The sequence below is a fragment of the Chamaea fasciata genome, unplaced genomic scaffold, assembly GCF_029207755.1.
Source record: "Chamaea fasciata isolate MVZ Bird 193981 ecotype frontalis unplaced genomic scaffold, bChaFas1.0.hap1 SCAF_6, whole genome shotgun sequence".
NCBI classification, from domain to species: domain Eukaryota; kingdom Metazoa; phylum Chordata; class Aves; order Passeriformes; family Sylviidae; genus Chamaea; species Chamaea fasciata.
In genome coordinates, this window is record NW_027094091.1 from 3626534 (window position 1) to 3651191 (window position 24658).

The following is a 24658-nucleotide window of genomic DNA, read 5'->3' on the forward strand; positions in this document are numbered from 1 at the left end:
AACACTGCATAGGGAAGGGGAAAATTCAAAAATATTTTTGTGTTCAAATAGGATGCTATTTTATTCTCATACCAGATCTGGTATCTCAACAGTTTTAGAAGCTTCTTTACTTTTCACCATTGTTGCGTCTGTAGGATCAACATGTCCTTTAGGGATGGAGGGACTTCAGGAAGTCTCTAGACCAACCTCCTAGTCAAAGTTGGATCAGCCGTGAGGTCAGCTTAGAACTCTGTTAGTTTCAGCTTGAAAATTTCCAGGGAGTCTTTCCCCCTGCTCCATTATCCTCAGAGAGCAAAAGATTTTTACTTGTACCTAGCCTGAATCTCTTTTTGCCTTAATCCCATTGTCTATCATGCTCCTGTGAGGCACCACTGTGAAGAGCCTGCGTCTGTCTTCTCTTCCCTGTAGCTACAGGCAGGCTGCTGTCCAGTGCCCTGAAGTTCTCTCTTCTGGGGTCTGAAGGAGCCCAAGTCCCTCAGTCTCCCCTCCCAGGGCCTCATCCCCATTGCCATACTAATGATCTTCTGCTGAATTTGCTGCAGATTAGGGATGACTTGTTCTGGGAGGCCAAAGCTGGATTGTCGCCCTGATTCTTTAGCCTTCTGATGATGTTGCTTACATATTTCTAGTGGAGTCTCTCACAAACGTAACATAAACAGGTAGATTGTTTTCATACCTCAGTGTGATGGACTGCTGAGCTGACCACTGGGGTCAGAAAGGTGTTCCTCTCATCTACCAATCCTTGATCAAATTCCAAATCCTATTTAAACCCCAAATCATTACAAACTTCCTCTTTCTCTGCTCACCTCTGAACCTGAGTGAGTGTGGTTCTTTCGTGCCCCTACGGGTGACACTGCATGCAGTGTGGTCTAACGAATGCTGAGTGGAGGAGGATGATCACTTCAATCCACTGATTCTGATTCATTTCACGCATCCCAGGAGCTGTTGGCACCTTTGCTGCCAGGGCTGGCTCATGCTCAGCTTGCTGCTCACCAGGATCCCTGAGGCCTCTGCTTCAGAGCTGCTTCCACCAGCCAGTGTCCTCCTTCACAGGGGCAGGACTTTGCATCTCTCTCTGCTGAATTTCAGCAGGAATGCTGTCTCGTTCCATCTGCAAACACAAATTGTCCTTTAGTTTGGTCAGTCCCCTTCTGGTCTTGGTCACAGATCACTGATGATTCCCCATCTCCATTCTGCTTGGGCTCTGTGAAATGGCCAACTTTTCCTAGGGGTACACTTTTTACCTCTGTAATTTATGTACTTCTGGGACCTGTTTTATTGAAGCAAACCTCAGCATAACCGTCTCAGAAAACGCAAAGAGCACATAGGCACAGGTGAGCAGCACTTCTGCTGAGCAGAAAGTTATTTCCCGGATAAGAAGTTTGATGTTTTAAAGGCTGTGCTGTGGAGCGTGGGATTAGTCACTTGCCAAGATAATAGGCCTGACTCTCCATGGTGCTACTCCTGCTGCACTCCTTCCTGTGCATACACATTGTAGCAGCTCTTAAAACTGAAGTCATACAGCAGTGAATCAGGCCTGGAAAGCTTAAGAAAATAAGAAATGGAGGTGTGGTGGGAGGTTAATTTCCCTCCTACAATAATCCACAACAGTGAAAGCAACAAAACTATCTCTTTCGTCTTTTCTTTTCTTTTCTTTTTTCTTTTTTACCTGAAAGAAATGTAATCTAACTCTCAATTTGCTGCACAAAGCAGGAGTGTTAAGGTTCAACAGATGTTGTAAAAAAATCCCTAGTTTGTAGCATAGAATGCTTTCTTCTAACTTGTTTTCAATGATAATTATCACTAATGAACTATGAAAAGAGGGAAAACAAGAGAAGAAAAATAGGGAAAATAATATTCAGTGAAAGCACATATTGCAAAGCACCCAGAATTGAAAAAAAAAATCAGACCAACACTTTGCCATATATCTGTACAATAGAGAAGAATTCGTCATGTTTTTTCTAAGTTGATGTGACACCATTATTATTCAAGGACCTGGAATATAGTTCTAAGAGTTTCATTTCTATGGTTTGACAAATCAGATTTCATCTATTTCATTTGAAATAAGTAAGCAGTTGTTTGGGGGATTCTTACTAGTGCAGAAGAAAAAAAAAAAGCATATTTTAAACAAGTTCTTAGAATTCTTTCTTTTGCTTATTATTTTTCTTTCTTAACCCTGATTTTTATGATAAATACATGGCTGTGACAGAAAAAAAAATGACATTAAAGTTGGAAGTTTCTAGCAACTTATTTATGCTAATCCATTGGGAACACAGTGGGATTCTGAAGAGATTCTCTTGGGTTTCTAAATACATCGAAGGAAGATCTTGAGCAGAAGGCTTAGCCTTTTAGTTCAGAAGAAATGGGCTAATATGTTGGCAGATCCATTTGATATTATTTAGGGAGTAATAAACTCTCTACATATCCAGAACTTTATGCTCAAATAATACTCTAATAGTACTAATTTCTCTGCTGCACTGGCAAGTTGTCCCATCCTAGCAACAAGAAATGCAGTATGAAACTGCTGAAAAAAAAGCTGCATAATAGTTTGATTTCTGTATAATTGAGTTTCCCAAATCTGTCCTCACATGTTAAAGCACAACTCTGTCTAATTTGCAAGAGCAAGACAGAGACACACGTATCTGAACAAGAATCAGCACATACTGTTTAATTCCTTCACAAATCTGCTTAGTACATTGACATCATTATTCTATTACTCTATTATTACTCTTTGCTGGGGCAATTTCCCTGACACAACTTTCCTCTAAAGGGTTTTGCTTTCCTGATATAAAAAGGAGTCCAGACTCAATATGTAATTTTGATCTTTAGTTCTGTGTTTTGCAAGAGAAAGTGGGATTGTGGCAGCAACACCAGTAGCAAAAGAGTGAACTGTCTGTGATCTGCCTTCCAGCAGCAAAGCAAACCTGCTCCTTTGCTTATATCATTAGCAGTCAGATCTATCATTGCTGTGTTTAATGTTAATCAAGAATAGGTCCCCAGAGTGCTTTATGGACACAAATTGAAGGAGGTCACTGCCCCAGAGAATTTTCATTTAAAATGAAAATGGAAAATAGAAGTGTTATCTGCAAGCAGAGTCAAGCTAGACTACTACCGATCAGGATTTTGGGGAGGAGGAGGCAGAGAAAGGGAATGCAAAGGGGTTTAAGGAGGGAATTAGCTTAGGGAAAAATAAGGGAGGGCTGATTAGGAGGACTTTTACAGGGAGAAAAAGTAAAAGGGGCACAGACAGACTGAACTTCAGATAGCAGAGGGTGCAAGCTATCCCCTGTGACAGCAGGGCAGAGTTCCCCTGCTAGTGCTCAGGAACACTTAAAACTTCCTGATGTCTGATTCCTTCTCTCACCAGCTGGGTTCTCTCACCAGTTTTCTGATCACTTTCAAGAATTTTGTCATTCAAGGCACATCACCTAAACCAACCCCTCAGAGCAGGTATAGAAAAGGAGAACACTCCAGAAGATCAGGAATGTACCATAAAGGCTAAGCCAAGCACAGCATCAGAGAAAGTCTTTCAGAGTTTAGGTGAAAAACCCCAAAAGTGTAGCTTCTCATTCATTGCAGATCTGGATTTCAAAAGCCCAAAAAAGTTGGACGAAGCACATTTAATGCTTTTTCTGCCTGCATGGGGTACCCTAAGAAATGAACACCCTCTACAAAGTGAGCAAATTCAGCAGATCAGACTGTACTGCTTCTAAAAGCTCAATCAATTCCTCTATATCATTGCTAGGGTATTACTCTGAAAGCCCAAAATGTAGCTATTCCAAAGCATACTTAAGGATTTGCCTCTGGTTCGTGCACATAGGTTTATTTATGGAATAAACATTTCTGTGAGATAATATGAATCTTACATTACAATAAATTTTACATTTTACTTAAAAGATGTAAATTAACTTGCCAGTCTCTGATCATGCATATTAGAAGGAAGATGCTCGTAGCCTGCACCATTGTCAACACAAATCTGTCACTGGTAACGATAATATGGGATGAAGTATTTTTTTGACGGTCATCAGAATGAATAAAGGCATTGTATAGCCACACTGTACCACAAGTTTTTTTATTGAGATCCACACAAATTATATTTTGACAAGAATTCAGTTTTAAAACCATTTGTTGGAAACAAAGTATGATTCAAACTGTACCAGTGCCCCTGAAAATGACTTGTGGAATGGAGACTTCTGCCTGCAATTAGAATGAGGGGAAGCCAATGCTTGAAAGGTGCTGAATAGTGCTGCCCTCTCATCTCATGCTTCTCATTAGCCTTGACCCCCAGAGAACATCCCAAACAGCAGCATATTGGCTACTTACTTTTGTTGAGAGAAAATTTAAAATGGAATTATGGATCAAGAATTATGTTCCCTTCCCAAATCAGCTGAGCAGGTAGAGTGGAACCAGGTACAGTTCCACACGTTTCTAAAATGCTCTCCCACCATCAGACACAGCCTTGGTGTCAGTGCAATGCTGTAAGCAGATTAATGGCAAGACCACATGCATAAGCTTTGCTAACAACTGCGTTCAAATGTTTAATCAATTTCCTTTATACAAACTGACTGATTGAGGCTACATTAGAAACGTTTTTCATACTCATTTCATGCCTCTTTGGTGAATAAAGATGTCTCCTCCTCAAGCTTCACCCGTCAGCTCCCTTTGTATTGTGCTTTGTGGATGCTTAATTAGCTCATCTCAGACAGCCTGGGAGAATTCAGTGACACTGAGCTCCTCCGACTGTGCTCCTTGAGGAACAGCCTTGGAAAGGAAGACGGGGATGTTACTGTGGGGACAAGGGGAGTCAGAGTTCCCTCGTGTGCCACTCACGCAGAGTGACATTCCTGGATCTCTGTAACATAATAACTTGGGGTTTAGTGGTAAATGTGGTGATGCTTCATTAATGGTTGGACTTCATGATCTCAGAGATCCTCTCCAACTTCATGATCCTCTGATTCTGTATCAGAGAAGTTCCTTGGTCTGTCTGCACATCTGCAGGGTGAAAGAGTAGCCCCAAAGGACTGAGATGCACGGAGAGGTTCAGGTGACTGTAGTTTGATTGCATATACACCCAAATAAATGGTTTCCCTTGGCTCCTAGCACAATATTTCCAAATCCAGATAGCACTCTGAAATGTGGAATAGACATGACAGAAGTTATGAGAAGTTATGGTTTAGGAAAATACAAGTTTACAAAATTAGACTACATTTATTACAGGCTACAGGCTTGCCTCAGTCCTTCCACTTTCTCTTGTGTTTGGTGTTTTTCTGCTGAGTGTTTTTACACTGACTGGTCTGTGCTTAAAGAGCTGAGTTTGATTTACATCAGGCATTTAAAAAACTAATCTTCTCCATTTTTTCTTCATACTATGAATTGTGATTCTTGAAAAAAGTTGTAATGGAACTCGAAGTATTTTAAGAAATGCTTTAATCAGAGAACTGTTAACAGTTTTTATTGGAAGCTGTTACCCAGGTAAAGAGGTTGAATATTTGTAACTGCAGCCAGGAATTACAGCTGGTTCTCACTCTCACATTGAAAACTTAAGATGCTTCCTGCAATTACAGGTAATTGTAAATTTCCTGGTGAATAAAATTGCTTCAGGGTAATGAAGGGTTGCATGGAGACAGTTGCACACAAAGATGGAAATTCTGCGTTATCAATTAGCATATCTATTATTTACATAATCTATGTAATCACAGAGCAAGCTGCAGTCCTAAGGAGGAAGAATGTCATCTTCTGGGTCCTTCTTTATTTTTTTTGGTAGATCAGTGTGGGAAAAGTGTAGAAGGGAAAAGAGAATGATCTATACTTACATCTACACTGAGAATTCCCCATCCTTTCTGTGGCAGGATGACATACTGAGTTAAGGTTCTGGTACTGGTGTTGTGCTAACATTTTTTGTCTATCCTTCAGAGTTATTCAGAGGCCCAGGTCTCATTACCAATGGGGGCAGCCCCTTTATCTCCACTTACTTTCAGTTCACCATCCCAAACATCTGAGCAAAATTTGCCAAGTCAAATTTTTCAGTGTGCTAGAAAGAACTGGGACAGATAGCACTGAACAGCCAGGAAAAAAAACAAGGGAAAATTTCAAGTGGTCTGAAATGAACCTCTGAGCAGCTGGGCAATGTTTTCAAAGAGATGCTGTGATTGCTCATAGAGTATGGAAATGAACAGGGCAGTAAAAACAAGCTGCATCTTGCTCAAGTGTCAAATGAAACAGCAAAGCAAATCACAGTGTCAGGGGTGAGCTGAAACTCAGTAAAGTACAATTAAAAGAGAAAATCAGCCAAAAAGCAGCAAAAAAGACATGACAGAAAGCACAAACACAAAAGCTTTTGTGCTTTCTGTAGAGTATGTCACCTTGGCTTTTGCATTGTGGGCTGGAAGTATGATCCACCTGCAAGAGGATTTGGGTTAGCGATGTTCTTATCAAACATTCATCAAAGGCTATGGGAAATAGGGGCATTGGCTGTACTTCCTTGAATGAAGCAGGGAGCTTGCAGATTCAGCAAGGCAACTGGGTAAAGATGGGAGCTGGAACATCACCAAAATTGACAGGACCTGCCTGGTCACACATAGAGAATAGGAGAAGCAGAGAAAAGAGCATTTTCTTCTTTATGCTAAAAAGCCACAAAACTGCCAGCAGGGCCATTTGAGTGCTGTCAGCTGTTTATGGTCATCCAGTGGATAATAAAAACAAGACCTGAAAGAAGAAAATGCTAAAAGAATTGAAGTTGGAGGCTCTGTTTCTGTTCCCTGGCTGATAAAATTGCCAACTGACAGGTGGTAACCCACAGCAACCAGGAAAATTTATTGAAGACACAAGTTAATAATTATAGTGGTACACTGTACCTGTAGCTCTGGGACAGACTGATATGTTTTCTTTCTGTCCCTTTCAAGAGAGGGCATAGAAATCTACATCCTGCAGTTATATCCAGGGCCTTATTCACCCAGATACTCAGAGAATGAAGCAGATCTCTGACTCAGACTGAGGGCTCTGCCTTGCCCTCCCCGATGTCAAACTTGAGACTGTGAAAGGAATGAGTTGAATTTCTGTCTTTGAAGATTTCTGTCCCACATATGAATATTTTTCAGCTCAAGATGGACTACCTTATTTTCATGTAAGATGTGCTTCTTAATAACATAAATTGCTGTGCTGCTGTTAGGATCATCACATCCCTAAATCTCTTTCCAGCTTCTTAGGCTCTGAAACTACTACCTTTCACAATGTGTTTCAAAAGAGAGAGATTTTTCAGTCTATCACTTAACTTGATTAAAGCCTCATTTTTCTTTGACAGCACAATGTGTATTATCATTATGATTTTCATGATCAACTTAGGAACTCAAAGCAGGTTTGATTTTTTTTTTCTCTGCTCTCACAAGTACTCCTCTTTGCAAAAGCCCAGGTGAATTAGGCCTAAATTAGGAGCTTAGTCACTACTAGACATTGATGCAACTCACCTCACACCTCAACTGACCCTTCAAAGTACTTTGATCTATGGAGGCAACCTAAAGAGATCAGCCTGGGAGTGTAGGTGTATCAGTTATATGTATAGAGGTAAGTGGGAAGGACCACAGTCTTTCTCTTCTCATGGTAAAATCTTAACTCTTTGCTCCTGTTCATAATGACAATTAATTTACACTGCCTTCAATGACAGTTAATTCAATTTGTCTTCTTTTTATAAAATATACCCCAAATAGCAGGTTTGGAAATCGAATATCAGGTGTCCAATCTGAAATTATGGTTTGCATTCCCAGGTCCTACAGGGCAAAATCTTGAAATATGTTTAATTTAATGCATTTGTACTAGCACAGAATTAGCAAGTGGTGGAAAATATCCAACTTACAAGTAAGTATGTACAGAACAAGTTCACAAAGCTGGAATGTTATTAAATGACTTCTGGCTTACATGTATGAATGTTTTACTTTTTACTTTACTGTTTGTTACTCTTTGTAACCCTTGTTTAACTGTATTTCCTTGCTTTTTGACAAATAAATGACTAAAAGTGAGGTAACAACATACTTGTTTTTAGGAGCTCTGTAACACCTGTAATGAGCACACTCTTGCCCAATGGTAAATGCTTTGACTTTGATTCTAATCCAGACCCCTCAGTAGTGCTTGCCAAAGTCAGTCCTAGCTCTACTCTCTTTCTTCCTGCTTCTCTGATCTTTGTTTGATGTTAAAATTTGTCTGAATTGCGTCTGCGTTTTCACAGCACTAAGGAATCAGGGTGGCATAACAGGCTTATTTCCAAACATAAGTGAGGTGAGTCACTCTCCAGTCATTGCAGAGCACAGCCAGTCTTGTTGGGAGGGGACAAAGAGCAGAAGAAGTAGAGGTGCAGCTTCCCTACAGACCAACACCAGGAGAAGCCTTTAGTTGTATCCATACCACAAATACCTCCTTGTTTTTTGTTGTAACGTTTCTTATGAACCTTTACAGTTCCTCAAACAATTGATTTAAAACAGGTTATGTTAGGGATCAGGAAATTTTCCTTTTTCCTCCATTTTTCTTGTCCACCGGTCCTCTTTCACACTGCCAACAAACCTGGCAGCCCTTCACTGATGTGATGAGAAATAAATTTACATGTCCTGTTCTTGGAGGACAGGAAGAAAAGAAAGCAGAAATCCAGAGTTTCATGAAAGAATGAAGAGAATGAAATGGAAGACTATTCCCCCTTCTCCCCTATGAAAACCCTAGAAATCAGATCATGTCCCTTCAAAGAAATATTCTACTTTCCTAATAAATTTCTTTCATCTCAAATAATTGGCCAGTGTGACCTAGCAAATTATCAAAATAGGAAAAAAATCTCTACAGCAGTGAATTAAGTCAAAACACCTTGAAGGCAAGGTGCCAAGGAGTGTATGTTTTGTTCAATACTGCAAACACAATCTGACTTTTCCTATATACTGGGGTGAGGAAAGAAAAGTCCACAACGTTCCACTGTTGAAAAAAAAAATTACTCTGGAATGGAGACCCTCCAGAAGACAAGGTGTGCCTGGGGTCTTCATCATTTCCTCATGTTCCTTTGCCAACATGATCAGCTTGTTCCTGCTCTAGCATAAATAACTTCTGAATCAGGGATTCTGCATCTCTCTGGCTCCTCAACTCCAGCTGAGCGGTTGCACTTGCATCTGCTCTGTGGGATAATGGAGAAGGAGAGTAACCACAGCAATTACACAGCTTGTGTGCAGCCTGAGAGGCTGGCCTGCTCTAACATGTAGCCCAAAAGTGGAGCTGGGAAAGAAACACATTCATATGCCCTCATATTAGGGAAAAGAAGAGATATGTGACACTACAAGCTCGTTCACTGTAGAGAGGGATGAACAGTGAAACCTTCAAACTTAGAGGAGGTACAAAGCTCTTCTGAGTAGTAAGATTTGTCCTCATAACAAGTCCAGAAGGACCTCACCAAACTGAGTGAGTGAATGACTGAGTAAAAAAGTTGCAGCTGAACTTCAGTCTAGATTAAGGTAAATTCCTTAGAGAAAAGTAATCAAAATTGTGCCAGTATTATGCTGCTTTAAACTGGCAGTGGCAGTTTAGGAAAAGTGTCATCACTGGCAGCTCTCTGTAACCATGGAGTCATGGTGCAGCAGTAGATAAATGCCCTGAAAATACTGGGTATCACCGAGAGTGGTATTCAGATGAAGTCCTGGTGTAAATACATCATGAGTAATACATGCACTTTTGGTTATCCTATCAAAAATTGGACTAGTGGTGATAAAAAAGCACACAGGAGTGCAAGCAAAATGGTCAAAGCAATGTAGAATCAACCACAAGGAACTGTACGAGGAGCAACTTCAAAGTCTGGGATTTCCAGTTTCAGATGAAAAGGCTGAAGCATATATTACTGAGATTTACAAAACCTTGAAAGTGATTGATTTACCAACCAATTGATAAAGTGATTGATATACCAAGTCTCTGAGAAGTAGAGTAAGGGAACATCAATTAAAGTTGGTTGGATGTCAACTCAAAGCACATATTGTGCTAAAAGTGTTTCTTTGCAGAGTAGCTTAGGAACATCTGGAGCATTTTGCAAGATGAGGCTTGGTGACAGACAGCATCAACAGCTCCTAGAGGGATTAGGCAAACTCACAGTCTAATGCTTAAGGGAATAAATAAGGATGAACCCTTTTAACTTTCCTAATCCTGAGTGCTGGGAGAAGCGTGGATGGCTTGGTCTATTCATAAAGGACAGGCTCTCATAGTCTCCTTACACAGTATCACCTAATGCCATTTTTGGAGATAGAGTGCAGGAATATCTGGAACTCCTACCAGGCCCAGTTAAGGCTTTTATTAAGTACTTAAAACTAGTTGAAGACACGCTCAAACACGTCAGTCCCACGTGCACTCCTAAAACTCCCCCTCTGTGCTTCTGAGGCCCTCGTTCACCTCCAAAGACACCAACTCAAAGGCTCAAATCCTCACCTCACAAGGTGATATCTGTGCTGTGGGCAAGACCCTTACAGTGTAAAGGGGCTGGGCAGCCGCGTTCAGTGCGTGTAAACATGCATCTTACAACTCGTGCTAAGCTGGTTTTCATTCTGGGAAGGATGTTGCTGAGGCACTTTGCCCCGACAAGCTGCAGTTTGTGTTTGGAGCCTGGAACAGCCCAGAGACAAGGACACTGACAATGATGATTGCGGACAGTTATTTTGCACAGATATTTACTGTTCTGTGTTGAAACTCCAGCTACTGCAAGTTAAACAATCGTCTCTCCTACTCTTTAAAAAATTCAGTTTCAGACTGTTAAAAACCTGTGAAGTGTGCTAGGTAAGTGACAGAGAAGCCAAAAATTACTAGTTCTCTCTGCAAATTGCCCCCTCTGAGACAGAGAATAAGACATTAGAGTCCACCCTAATCGAAAACCTAGCGGGCAGTCCAGATACACTGCTGGACACAACCAATCTGAAGGCAAACTCTGTGGGTTTATCATCCTCCCGCCCTTTCCTCTCTAATGTATTTTGCTTTCTGTAATTTGCTGTGTGTTATGTTGACTAAGCATGATGGAAAAAAAAATTCCTTTAAATTACATCTATTTGTCTTACATTCTGTATTTCCTGTTTTATAACACTTGCAAGAATGGAAAATACTGGAAAAAATGTGTAACTGTAGGAATTGTCATCACAAACAAGACAGTAAAATAACATTAAATTTATGCTTGGAGCCTCAAGAGGAAATAAAAGTCATGTACCTATAGAAAACACTTCAAATGCCAGCTTTACTAAACAACAGTATTTACTTGCGTGAAGAGAAACTTTTAGTGCCGGGTTAATCAGGACCTCAAACATTTAGAAGAGTACTTCCCAGGATCCTAGTTTATCCTGCATGGAGACAGCATAACCTGTACCTGTGACAAAATATACCTCTGCCTGGGGTCTATCTGGAGCCAGCATGGACATCCACACAGACCCTTGGAGTTTCTGCTTTTGAACACACCACATGACATAACTCTTTTGGAATCACTTAATCCAACCTTTTCTGGCCAATAATGGCAGTAGAGAATGTCTGCAATAAAAGCTAGTCTGTGTGTGGTTACTGAGTTTGTTGTTATCTTACTAATATGTAGTCCTCCAACAAGATGGAAGCTCTGTGTACATAGCACAAGATCAAAGATATGGCTTGACTTGAGACAAGATTAGTATATAAAAAGGGGAGTAAACAAGGTAAAATAACAAACACCCTGGAAGAACAAAATGCAGTGGCCCAGATTCAGAATTTGTCATTTCATTTTTGTTTATCCTGTTTCTGGAAAAAAAAAAAAATCCGCATGAGTGGCCCTATTTTGGCAGAGAATTATTCTTCTACAGAGTAACATGCGCAATAGTTTATAAATCTTTGTGTTTATATCATCTTTCATCAAAAGCTTCTTAAAGCTGTCCATTGAAACTATTCAATACAGTCCTCACTCAAGTCCAGCTTTAGCAAGTGTCACATGCCAAGGCAAAGTTTTACTGGGTAGTACTTCATGTACTGTTAACTGTCAGAAGCATTTTTCACTCTGATGGAAATCTGCCATAATTTTCTTACATTGCACAGGTGTACACTCCTGAAATAATCCCAGAGGTCCCATTCCTTTTACAGAAGCTATTTGTAGACATGGACTCAGTTTTGCTGAGAAAGGTGGGCATTACCTGTTAAAAAAAAAACAGTGTGTACAAATACTCTTAAAAAACAACAGTGTGTACAAATACTCTTTCTCTTGTTAAAGGCAGCACCTTCCTTCCTCTCATTGTCCCATCAATTTCAACTAAACTGTGCCCATGAGGGACTCTGACATGAATAATGGTGGATTTTAGCCTTTTGGTAACAAAGCAGTTTTTGCTACTTCCAGAACTGCATAAATAGGTTGTTTTAAAGTTACAAATGTCAAATAAATTGAGTAGGCTTTCAGCAATGGACTAAAATGAGAAAGTCTTGTGAGGCATTGTCTTTATACTGCAGGAATAATATCCAAAAACAGAGAATACTGATGTTTAAAAATATTTCCTGGCTTTCAGATCCAAAGATTGAACAATTCTTGCAGAACCAGAGTGCAAAATCACCTGTATTTCTTCCTTCAGTTCCAGGATGTAACAAGTTTGAGACAGAAAAAAATCCATGATTAAACCTGGCCCACAAAAAATTCATTTAAAACCTTCTTCAAATCATCATGTGATTTCTTACTTTCAGGTTTGAGCCTGTAATATTAATGACTGTACTGAAGTACAGTCTTGTACTTCATACTGACTTCTGCATATGAGGAAATTAAAAAAGTTTTCAGCTTTTTCAGCTATATAATTTGAAAAAAGTATAACCTGTATATCTGTGCAGTGGAATGAACCACTTGATTGATACAGTTGTGTCAGGATAAACCACTTTGCACTTCTGCACTTTTCTGTAGTTTTGATTTTTTACCATGGGATCACTTTCAACCACATTTGGTCACATCATTTATTAAAAACAAATAACACAGGGAAAACGCTGATCTGTGGTATCTCTTGCGCAGCTGCCCTAGGAGACACAACCTATATTCAGAAATATTCAGACCAGCATTTAATCCAATAAACAGGTCTTTTCCTTGCGCATGTATACATAAAATACGTACCTTTTTTTATCTGTGGAAAATCTGATTTTCTCTGTAACTTACAGTATTGTTTATATTCATGTACCTTAGCAGAACTCACTTCACTTCTCTGCTTTAAATACAAAACAAGAAACTTTTTTAATATGCTGACTATTTTGGGAAAGTGCTGTCTGCAGATAAAGAATTTTCAAGGTAATACAAAGTCAGATTAGACCATCAGCTGCTCATATCCTGATAGGTAACTATCAAATGCTGAAATTCTAATTAAATTCTTCGTGGCTACACTATACTTATCAGCCACTCTAATATGATTTGCTTCAATGTTTTCAGTGATAATTTAAATGAGCTTTTGTAATTGTTATGCACTTTACTGACACACTAATATTTACTGGGTCTTTATAAAATAATTCAACAAAATATCAGTAGTGCTCCTGAAAAATAATTTTTTCTCTGGAAAGCAGACAAATAAAATAAATTGCACACCTACTAACACATTTATTTTGAAACACAACTACAAAGAGAATATCAAGCGGACTATACTAAGCTCTTTAATGGACTGGGTTTTGTCTTCCTTTTTCAAGTTAATGAACAATTTAGAAGAAAATATTGAATCATCACTGCTAAGATTTGCATAGCATACCTTATGAGAGACGTACTAAACAATGAAGAGACCAGGTTAGCTGATCAGAAGTTATTCTACAGAATATTCATATGATTTATACTAATGCCTGTGATGACTTTTTGCTAATGGTTTAGAAATATTAAAATAATTTTAAATTCCCAAAAAAAAAGATCTTTGGAAGCGGTCTTGCTGAAAGTTGTAGAGATGTAGATTACCCAAACTTGCAATTTTTGGGCACCTTTTGAAGTTACTTTTGACCTATTCAATAGACTAGAGAGAATCATTAACAGTGTTTCAGATCCAAATACACACAGCAACAGATTTTTGCTACAGATCTCGCTGTCCCAGGGGCCCCTAAATATAAACGAGATTGCCAGGCACCAGAGCAGAACAAAAACAGCAGGACAAAACATCTTGTAGTGTGAAGTGCAATTAAATAAATTTGTAGTAGAGAGAGAATGGCTTTCACGTGGAAGTATAAAAAGTCCCCTGTAGTTCCTGGAGTGGATTAAAAAAATAACTCTTTGATGAGCATCATTAAATGTTGTGATTCTATAATCAAAATTGCCCTGGGTCTGCAAGAGGCTTTTCTGCAAACACTGGAATAGCTATTTCTTCAAATATTTTGAATACCATATACCTCTAATTTCTGAACGAGGTGTTTTGTGGCAGAATAAATTGAATAAAAAATGTTTTGACTGTAAGATTGCTTCACTATTATTCTTTCATTTATGCAACATGAAAAGTTAAAAGTTCTTAATTTTAAACAGTCACAACTGAAAGGAGAAAATTAGATCTTTGGCCGGAGTAAATTGATGTAGCCACACAAAATTGATGAGGCTAAATCTCCTTCTTATGTGAAAAAGATCTGTCTCTATACCTCAACATGCAGGAAATTCGGATTATACACACAGTTTCAGCAAACTCCTATTCAGATGCAAATTACCCGTGGGAAGAGGGAGAAAGGTAGGAGAGAGGCACTTCACTCTCACCTCCACTCCCATCCCCAGGAACACTGAGGCGTGCAGGTCCCCATTCCAGCTGCAGCCCTGCCAGCAGCTCTGGCATTCAGTCAGGAAACGTGGAAACATGCTGACTTCTGTCTCTCTTCTTGGCTCCTCAAGTCTGGGGGCACCTCCTCCTTTGACAAGCACACCCCAACATTTGTATCCCTCCTGGGTAGTGGAAAATATTCTCATTTTCTCTGTGCGTGTGTGATGGTGGCATTCTCCAAAGCATTGCAGCCCATCAGGCCCAGCATCATCAGCCGGGCGAGGGAGTGGATGGTCCTGCTCTGCTCTGAGTCCTGGGGGCAGTTTTGAGCCCTGCAGTATAAGAAAGACATTAGACATTAGAGAGCATGCAAAAAGGAGGGCAGTGAAGATGGTGAAGGTCCTTGAGGAGAAGCCATGTGATGAGTGGCTGAGGGCATTTGGTCTGTTCATCTTGGAGAATAGGAGCCTGAGGGGAGACCTCACTGCAGTTACAACTTCCTCATGAGAGGAAGAGCAGGGACAGACACTGATCTCTGCTCTTCGGTGAGTGACAGGGGCCCAGGCAATGGCCTGAAGTTGTGTCAGGGAAGGTTTAGGATGGATGTTAGGAAAATGTTCTTTATCCCTTCAGAGGGTGGTTGGGCACTGGAACAGGCTCTCCAGGGCAGTGGTCACAGCACCAAGCTTGACAGAGTTCAAGAAGTATTTGGAAAACAGTTTCAGGCACAAGAGAGGGATGTGGAAGTGTGGAAAGCACTGCGCCCTCTGGTTATTAAGTGTTGGGTATTTCTATAGTAGAGAGAGGTTAGTCTTACAGTAGGGAAGAGGATTTATCACCTGAGTGTTTAGGACATGAAGCTTCATTAATTCTCCTCCTCACAAAGGGAGTAACTTGTTTCACAACATTTCTAATATGTCTTATCCAGTGGAGGAGTGGCAGGTAACAAGTACTTCTTGAGGTTGTTTTCATTATCTTTCTTTGAGACAGGCAAGTAATTCCTTCAAGCTTATCCTCTGCCAGGATTAATTTGGCCAGCCTAGACTGGTTGTCCCATACCAGGAGCAGATGCAAAACTGCTCGGGGTAGAATGAAAAATAATCATTACACACAGGGGAGAAGAAATGCATTTGAAGTGACCTGAAAGAATACTGAATTCTTTTATTTCCATGCAACATGAAGAACCACACATGGGGATTATACAGAGAGAGATTCCTTTAAAAAAATAAAATCAACCCATTTGATAATGTCTTCTTGTTTCACAGTATTTAGGCTTTTATCACAGTTAGTTCTTAGGGGCTTGGAATGCTTGTCTTCATATCAAGGCTGAATCACAAATAATGGGATTAGAAGTCCTCAGTGCTGCAAAGGATTTGCATTGACAGGAGATGCACAAAGGATGAAGCAAGCTGTGCAGCTGAATCACCAGGCACTGCAGCAGCAGAGTGATTCCATCAACACGTGGGTGCTCACTGATTTGCACCAAGGAGCCTGCTCTGCACAGCACGGGAGCTGTCACAACTCCTGCACACCACAGGCTGTCACAGACAGAGCTCCATGCCCTTTGGTACTAGGTAAATACACACAGACTCGAGAGATGTGGGAGAATACAGCACAAGCCTGTTATTCCTTTGTCTTGGTTTAGATAGACGGGTATCTGCCAGGGAAGATTGGAGTCTTCCCTGGAATGTAAGCCCCTCCCCCCCTTTCCAAATTATTATAAATTTGCAATTAAAAGGCTGTCAGGCAAAGATTTTGGATATAGGTATAGCAGTTCTTTACTAGGGATATAAAAATACAAATGTTGTAGTACAGATAAGTAAGCAAGCAAGCAAACAAACAAGAAATCCTAGAAAACCTTGGCAGAGTCAGAAATACAACCTGACACCCTGCTGGTCAGGGTGTTGGAAGCAGTCCAGAGTAAGTCCCCCTGGAGTGGCAGATGTGGTTTTGTTGGAGTAGAGATGGTCCCGTTGAAAAAGGGTCCAGTAATGGTGAGATGGGTGCGGTCTTCCTCCAGGAATCCAGTGGAAAACAGGAATGACTGGTGACACTTGTGGCACCTTTTATCTAGGTGAAGATGGTTTGGCTCCTCCTCCCTGGATAGAGCATCTTACAATAGCGTGATGTAATGTGTCATGTCATTGGTGAGCTTTAATGGTCCATTAACAGGAGATATCCCCAGGGGGGTAGAGGAACAATGAACAGAGATAAGCAACACTGCACCATCTGATAAGCAACACTGCCCCACCCGGTTCCTAACAGCTGGCTTGTTATCAGAGAAGGCAGTTACCCTTTCTCTTCTGAGGTTACAATAGATAAACAAAAATCTCTCCAACCGGGTTTCAATAGATGAAATAAAATAAACTTTTTTTTTCGGTTACAAAACCCAAGATATCCTTCTATTTCAGTACCATCTGGAAGGTCACTGGGATTGATTTAAAAATATAAATTTTGCTTTGGCACCCTGTAAACAGTGTGAAGGGTAATTTTGCATAGATTTGGGTGTGAAAGATAAAGTTAAGTGGTTCCCTGTCTAATGGGGGGTGAAAACATTCAGCAGTGTTCTCGTCAGCATAAGCATAGGTATACTTTCCTTCACAAAGGTTGACCTTTACAAGACTTTTAGGAAATTCATGTCTTTTAGTTCTCCTGTCCTCTAGAGTTAATATTGGCCAGCAAATTAAACAGGTCCCTTTGGGAGGTGGATGCATAAACTAAAAATAAACTAAAATACCAGTATATTGTCATTGAAGCTCAACTTTATGGTTTTGACAAAAGTGGATCTTTGCAACACTGGTGATTGCCACCATGCAGAACCCACACAAGCCAGCACACAGTGTGGTGTTTGCTTTATTCCTGTGGTAGCAGGAGCACTGAGAGCTTCAGGACAATGTGCCCAAGGGCAGTGAAAACAGAACCATGACTGATTCATGCCAAAGAGCAACAGTCAGCAGCTTCCTCTGCGGAAAGACCAATTTCACGGGACTCTAGCCAAACCCCTGAGCACTGGCTGTTTCTGGCCTGGCCCCTGTTTGCCTAGTGGCTTGTGTGAAGAGCACCCCTTCTGCTCAGCTGGCAGAAGGCTCTAGAAAAGGAAATAAATGGGCAAAAAGCCCCACTTGTATCTGCTTTTCTCTGTCCCTGCTAATACAAGTGTCAGACATGTCCTCAGAGTAACAATCATCTCCTCTGACCTCACCCATTTCCTCTGAGCTCACCTGGCTGTGAAAAGAGGAGGAAGTTTATCTCCAGAAATGCATGAATAACAGTTGATCTTTCCAGCTTCAGTTTGGGTAACAGAGCAGCATCTTTGCTGTTGCTTACTTTGCATTGCAGGCAACTTAAAAGTCCCCAGATTATTTTAGTTGTCCAAGGACATTGTTCTACAGGTAGTGAACTATTTTATAGAGAGACAGCTCCTTCCTGTGAAGCAGCAGAAAACTGTAGTTTGAGGTTTACTCTCAAGTGTATTCTATACATAGATAATGCATATTGGACAGAAACCAGCTTTCATTAGGAGAAGAAACCTTCTAACAAGGTGGCATCAAGTTGCAGTTCAGCTTCCTTCTGGAAACAAATTGTTGAGACAGCAAAGAAAAAAATAACTTCTCATCTATTCAGGAAAGGAAGCATGCAAAATGACATTGAGGTCAGCCCTCCAATTCCAGTTCAGGCTGCTCTACAAATGGAACAAACAGCTTTGTATTTGTACCTTTACAGTTTGCACGTCCAAAGAGGCACACCACTTACAGTCAGGCAGAATGTGATGCCTGCATGTGAGCTATCAGAAATCTGTATAGTCAGCTCAAAAGATGTATATCAATCCTTGGTATTTAAAATACATATATATATATTTCGCCAATACCCAATAAACTGCAAAAAAACAAATAATTTGGGGGTAAGAGTGAAAACTATGAAAATTAACAGCTATACTATCATGGAATTGTAGTTCCTAGAAAGTGCTAACAGAAAACATTGTCCCTAGGTATTAAAAAATTACCTCTTGTTTTATGGCAAAGTCAGAAATTCTGGTTCAAAGTATAAGAAGGTTTAAAGTCTAAATGTCAAAGCTATCAAATACGAAATATTTCCAAGGGGGGACGGGGTTATGTGTTCTTGGAACAGATAAATAGTTCCTTTTTATGCTTTTGAATAGTTTTGAAGAAAGTTTTAGGTGACCAAACACTCAGGTAAAATTTGTCCAGTACCAAATCGAATTCTTAGAGTTAAACACCTTGTTCATGTGACAGCCGAGTACCAGATCCAGGGTTAAACTCCTTGTTAATATAATAAGTTTGACAAGGGAAGGTGTTGAAGAGAGCAAAGGTTATTTTCACTTTCAATTCAGCATTTTCCCTGCTGACATTTGCTGCCATTAGTCACTTGAGAGTTGATTTCAACTCCTATCAACTTAAACCTTCGAAATAGTCTTAGAGCACCATGCCAAAAAAAAAAAAAAAAAAAGAAAAAAAAATTCTTTAAAGATGCACTCATGCATTCTGGACTTGACCAATGGCTCAGCAACAAAAATATCAGTTTTACTGTACCCCAGGAATGAAAGCTACTGGCACGCTGAACCGTCCATGCAGCTCTGCACCACACAGCCCTGAAACAGCAGTGCAGTGGAAAATCAGAAATTCCCTGAGAAACACTAATATGCTTGGTATAAATTTGCTTTGTTTCTTTTATCTTCCCTTCTGGGGTCTATAGCACTTTTTGTTTTCAAAGTTGAGCAGAGGGATGGGATCTGGTGGGCAAGCAGCTCTCCGGCCTTATGGTTTGTTCCCATTGCCACAGGGTGGCCTTGTGCTTGCTTGGTCTATTGTTAAATATTTTTACTACAATGCCTTTTCAGAATTTAGAAATTGAGAATTATTAATGTTCCTCTGACATTTTCTACACAGCTTTCATTCTTATATTATCCGACTACCTTACAAGACACTAGATAATTAAACCCCTACCTGAATTTTTCATGCAGGGAGCTGACAAAGAGTACAAAAATTTACTGCTGTGTTGGGAGCCCAGTTTACAGAAGTTGTAACCCTTCCTAGAGGAGATGTATTAGTTGTATTTTCTCATTAAGACCATCAAAAATGCTTCTATAATTTAATTTTCATCACTATGCATGGATTAGACAGTCTGTTTTGCGGACCAAATTCACAAGAAGGTGTTTTTTGGATCAGTATATGTTTCTTCTGAACACTGTCCTCATCCCCAACAGAGTCAAACTTAGGCAGAGGCTCAACTCCTCACAGGGGGTAATGCACTATGAAACATTAGACGTCATATCCAGACTACTTCCAGAAACACAATTTTTTACAATCAGCTTCAGCATAAACGTGATATTTACTTATTTTATTCGAGAAATCTCAGGTGTAAAATTTTTTTGTTAGTTATGTAGAAAGGGAACAGACTTTGTAAGTGCTTTGCAAGTAGGATTACTAAAAGCAAAGCAAAAATTGCCAAGCCTTGCAAGAGGCCAAAATAGGGAGGGATTGCAGGCTTTCATCATTCCTTTTGAAATAAGAACAGGTTACCAATATTTTAGATCTGAGAAGAGTGATTTCAGTTTCTGACTATACAGCAGAAAGAAGCCTGAAGAAAGGAGCCTTAAATACAAACAGCCAAACCAAAATATTTGTATTTCCCTTCCTAGATTTAGGTGTTTTAAACTCTGTATTCAGATCAGCCAGAACACTAAAGAGCAGTAAATTTCAAATATGATGTCTTATAGAGGCTCATAATTCAGACAACTGAAACTGAAAACTCTAAATCCAGTTTCACCACCCTAATAGAGAGGACAGAATAGGACTCCTAACTGTCCCTTATAATAGGTGCCTTGAAGTCTGTCACACACAGAAATCATTTGCTTTCATACTCATGCTAAAAGCAACATTTCACACCTTTGGCTGGGTTGCTTTGTAGCTCACTGAAGTACCATTTTCTGGTCTTGTTCTTTGAGTTAAGCCACATAAAAAAATATACCATTACCTGGGGCCCTCAAAAAGTGACAGTTCATATCGAAAAGGTTTAAACCTGTTTTTTGGGAATCATTTAACACATCTCACATTTAAACTCTCAAGAGTGTTTACCTACATTCACTAGTCATGTCAGAAAAATTTCTTTTGGAACTTTTATGCTGTTGGTTCCTCTCTTTTTGCTACAGCACTTTGTAAAGACTCACCTTGAGCCTCGGAAATGCTGAATCCAAGGAGTGTGAGACCAGTGATCCTACACTCAACTTTTTCCTAATGCTGAATTTTGCACACACAGTGCTTTGGCACGGACTTTTGTGTTGTAAAATGGAAATAAATTTCAAGTCACCATGTTTTATGAAAACCATATGGCTTAACTCACAGTTCTTCAGCTTGGCAGGATTTGCTTGTGGAAGCAAACATGTTATGAATAGCTGAATTCCCTCTGAATTTAAATATGTTCTTGGAGACGGCCTAGACTGATACTGAAAACTATCTATATTTGATTTAAAGTGATGATCATATGATTTAATTCCATATATTATAACGATGAAATTAGAAATAAATAACACAAAGAGACAAGAACTAAATGGAGATTAACGCAGTCCAAAAGAGAGATGTCAAATAAGTAGGTTAAACTGTAGCATTTGGTGGAATCACTCCAATGACTAGAAAATCTGTTAAGTTTAATGCTGCCTCAGATGTAGTTTCTGAGACTTCTTATGAATTATGTGGTACAAGATGCCTATTACAATCTTTCATTAAGTAAACTAATAGAAAATAAGGTGGGAAGAAAACAGGAGAATCCCATTTTTGGAGATATTAAAAATATAAATTCAGGCAAGTTACACATTCTATTGACAGTCTACTGAAACCTCGGAATATATCAACTTCAGACTAGCAGGAAAGAAAAAAAAAACAGGACTCATTAAATTTTCCGTTTGCTAATCTCTAATGTTACTAGAACTCATGGGAGAGAGGGACAATTGCATTACCTGCTTGGGGGGTCAGAGGTAGAAAGAGCAGGTTTGGTTTGGTGCTGCTCAAAGACAAGGTGCTCACAGTGCTTTTGAAGTGACAGTGAGGTTGGTATCCATGCCTGTCCTGGGAGCACAGCTCCCATGGGGACAGAGCTGACCTCTGCACACCTTGCACTCTGTAGGAGGTTACACCTGGAGATGCTTTTTCCCCACTCCCAGATCGAGTCCTGACTCTACCAGAAGGGAAATTATGTCCAGATGGGAACAACCAGACTCCAAACAGGGATGAGCACCAAATTTGCAACCAAGAAGAACTCAGTTAAAACTCTAAATTGCTTGCATAGACGTATCCATAAAATGCTATGCCCTGCTCAGGCACACACACAAAACACATAAAAACATCAGGGTTGGTGTGAAAAAAATACAAGGGTGATTAATTTTTTTAATTCCCATTAGCAGGTTCTAACACTTTAACATTCTTTTTTTTTACTGTTTTTAACCATAGTAAAACCCAGTCCTAGTGGAACTGGTCATGTAAGATCCTATTTGCATCAGACGGCAGGTTTACACAGTCATATTTCTGCCTTGAGACACAGTCTTGTGGAGTGGGAGTAACTCCAGTGACATCCATGGAGTAACACCAATTATACACCATTTGAACCAAGATTAAAGTTAATTATCAGTAACAACACACCAGCAAACCTATCACTGTCCAAAACCCTTCCCCAAGCAAAGAGAATCAGTTCCTCTTCATCTACTGCCTTCTACATACTTTGCAGTAGACATGACTGGGACCACATACATTTTAAATGGCATTTGGAGTAGACTGATATGCCAGTCAGAAATCTACTCGTCTTTCCCTTATCTTCACATTTTGTTAGCTGAAGATCTCCTTGTTCCTTGCTCACCTTTTCCAGCTAAAACTGGGTGAATGTCATACATGGTTGAAAATCATGACTACAGGTGGTGGGAAGCTGGGACAAAATTGGAGGGGTGTTTCATAAAATATCATTAGGAAACCCAAAATATTACAGTATTACTCACTGGACACCCAGTGTAGTATGAGAAGACACATCGTGGTGATCACTTTTGTGAAATTCGGGCTTATTTAATGATATTTTGCCTCACTCAGATCCTGAAGTCATCTTTAACAAAGGAGAAAAACCAAACCCTCACCTTGATGGGTAAGAATAAGACTGAAATATTACTAAAACAGAAAATCAAATTTCTTTAGGAAAGAAAATCAGGTAAAAAAATTTCAAGAAAATTCACATATAAATAATTAAGTTCCATTTTTCTCAGCTGTAAGTATACTTGGTAGCCATTCATTTTCTACTGAAATTGCTATTTTCCTTCTTAACTAACTACTTTGAAGTCCCTTAAAATTTTTGTCACGACACCAGACTCAGTTTCTTTCAGGCGATGCACCTGTAGTTATTTTTGAGAATGATTTTCTCTACTTCAGCCCTGAAAAGGGATTCATGTGCCTGAGCACTGGTGTATTTTTTCTAACAATATCAGTTGGTCTAATAAAAACTATGACCTCTTCTTGACTTGTTTATATCCTTTGATCTTAACACTAAAAGCAGCCCTACGACTAAATAAAAGTTAGTCCAGAAGGCCCTGAACTTGGGAGCAGTAACAATAAACAGTCTGAAAAGAACATTGTCCCTCTATTTTATGAAGGCCACAATTCATCAGGTTGTTTTTTTTTTCAAATATAGGTGATTCAGCCAGTTTTAAATTCATACCAGTCTTCCCTACATAGAACCTGGATATGACAGTGACACAGCCATGGCAAAAAGGGAAGCCCTCAGCTGTATCCTAGGGCTTTGCTGCTCAGTCTCATCGTGGGGGTGTCTCTGCTGACAGGCTCTTCTGGCCCTGCCTTCTACCTTTTCAGTTCTTAATTCAAAAAAGATGATATCTATGTCACTTTTGTTTATTATGCATCCTTTTTTATCTGTTTCGTGTCTCCAATTCTTCAAGCTACTGCACTGTTTATTTGAAATAAAATAGGATTCTTATTTCACCAAGGGAAGCAAACTGTGTTCCACCTTTTACTGCTGTTTTTTCTTAGATAGCCTTAGATGGCAACATTGCTTGTTATGGTCACTTCATCTCAGATGTGTGTTCATTACAGCCTTTGTCTTAAATCAGTTTTAGAATTATTGCATTAGTTGATATATTATTTTGGAATCGCCCTACTAAGGAATCTCTGCCTGTGTTCATAGTGTCCCACCCTTAGAAGACTTTGGTAATCTTTAATAAAACCTTTAACAATCTTTGATTAACCCCCAAGATTTATTTTCTTTACAAGCTATTCTCCCACTTGTACAGGCTCTCTCGTACAAACCTGGCTGCATTTGGTTTGTTTATGGTACGCTTCCACTGCAGGCACTTCCTTCACAAGAGCAAAACCTCAAGGAATTAATCTGTATTTTATTATTTCACAATCCTGCTTCAAGCTCCTTCAAAACCTCCACTATGTTTATTGCATAAATTTTAAAGTTTTTAATCATATCTATTTTCCTCATCATTCTAGAACATTAAATTAAAAATATATCCCTTAAAACAAAGGGAAAGGTGTGTACATCAGCTTCAGTATCATGGTTGCCAATCTGCAGTATAAAGGTAAGGTCTAGGAATTATGAAAATTTGTTACCTTCATCTAAGAGCCACCTTCAGGATCCCCCATCTATTATTTGATACGAAAATTTGTTGGAAAAATTTCCATGCTCTTGTTTATGCTATTATCCCTGTTTGGCAGTATGGGATCTTGGAGAACAAGTTCTGGAAAATAGTCTTTTCTTTGAATTTAAGGGATTGAAATACTTATTAGTTTGATTCATCCTTTGCTAATCTTTAATTTCCTATTGCTTCAGATGAACCAGCACAGTTTTAGTTCATTTTCTTAACTGATTTTCATGCAATTGCTGCTATTCTGTCTATCAAAAATAATAACATTTGGAATTCTTCATCAGAACCTTACAGCAGCCTCTTGGGGAAGAGG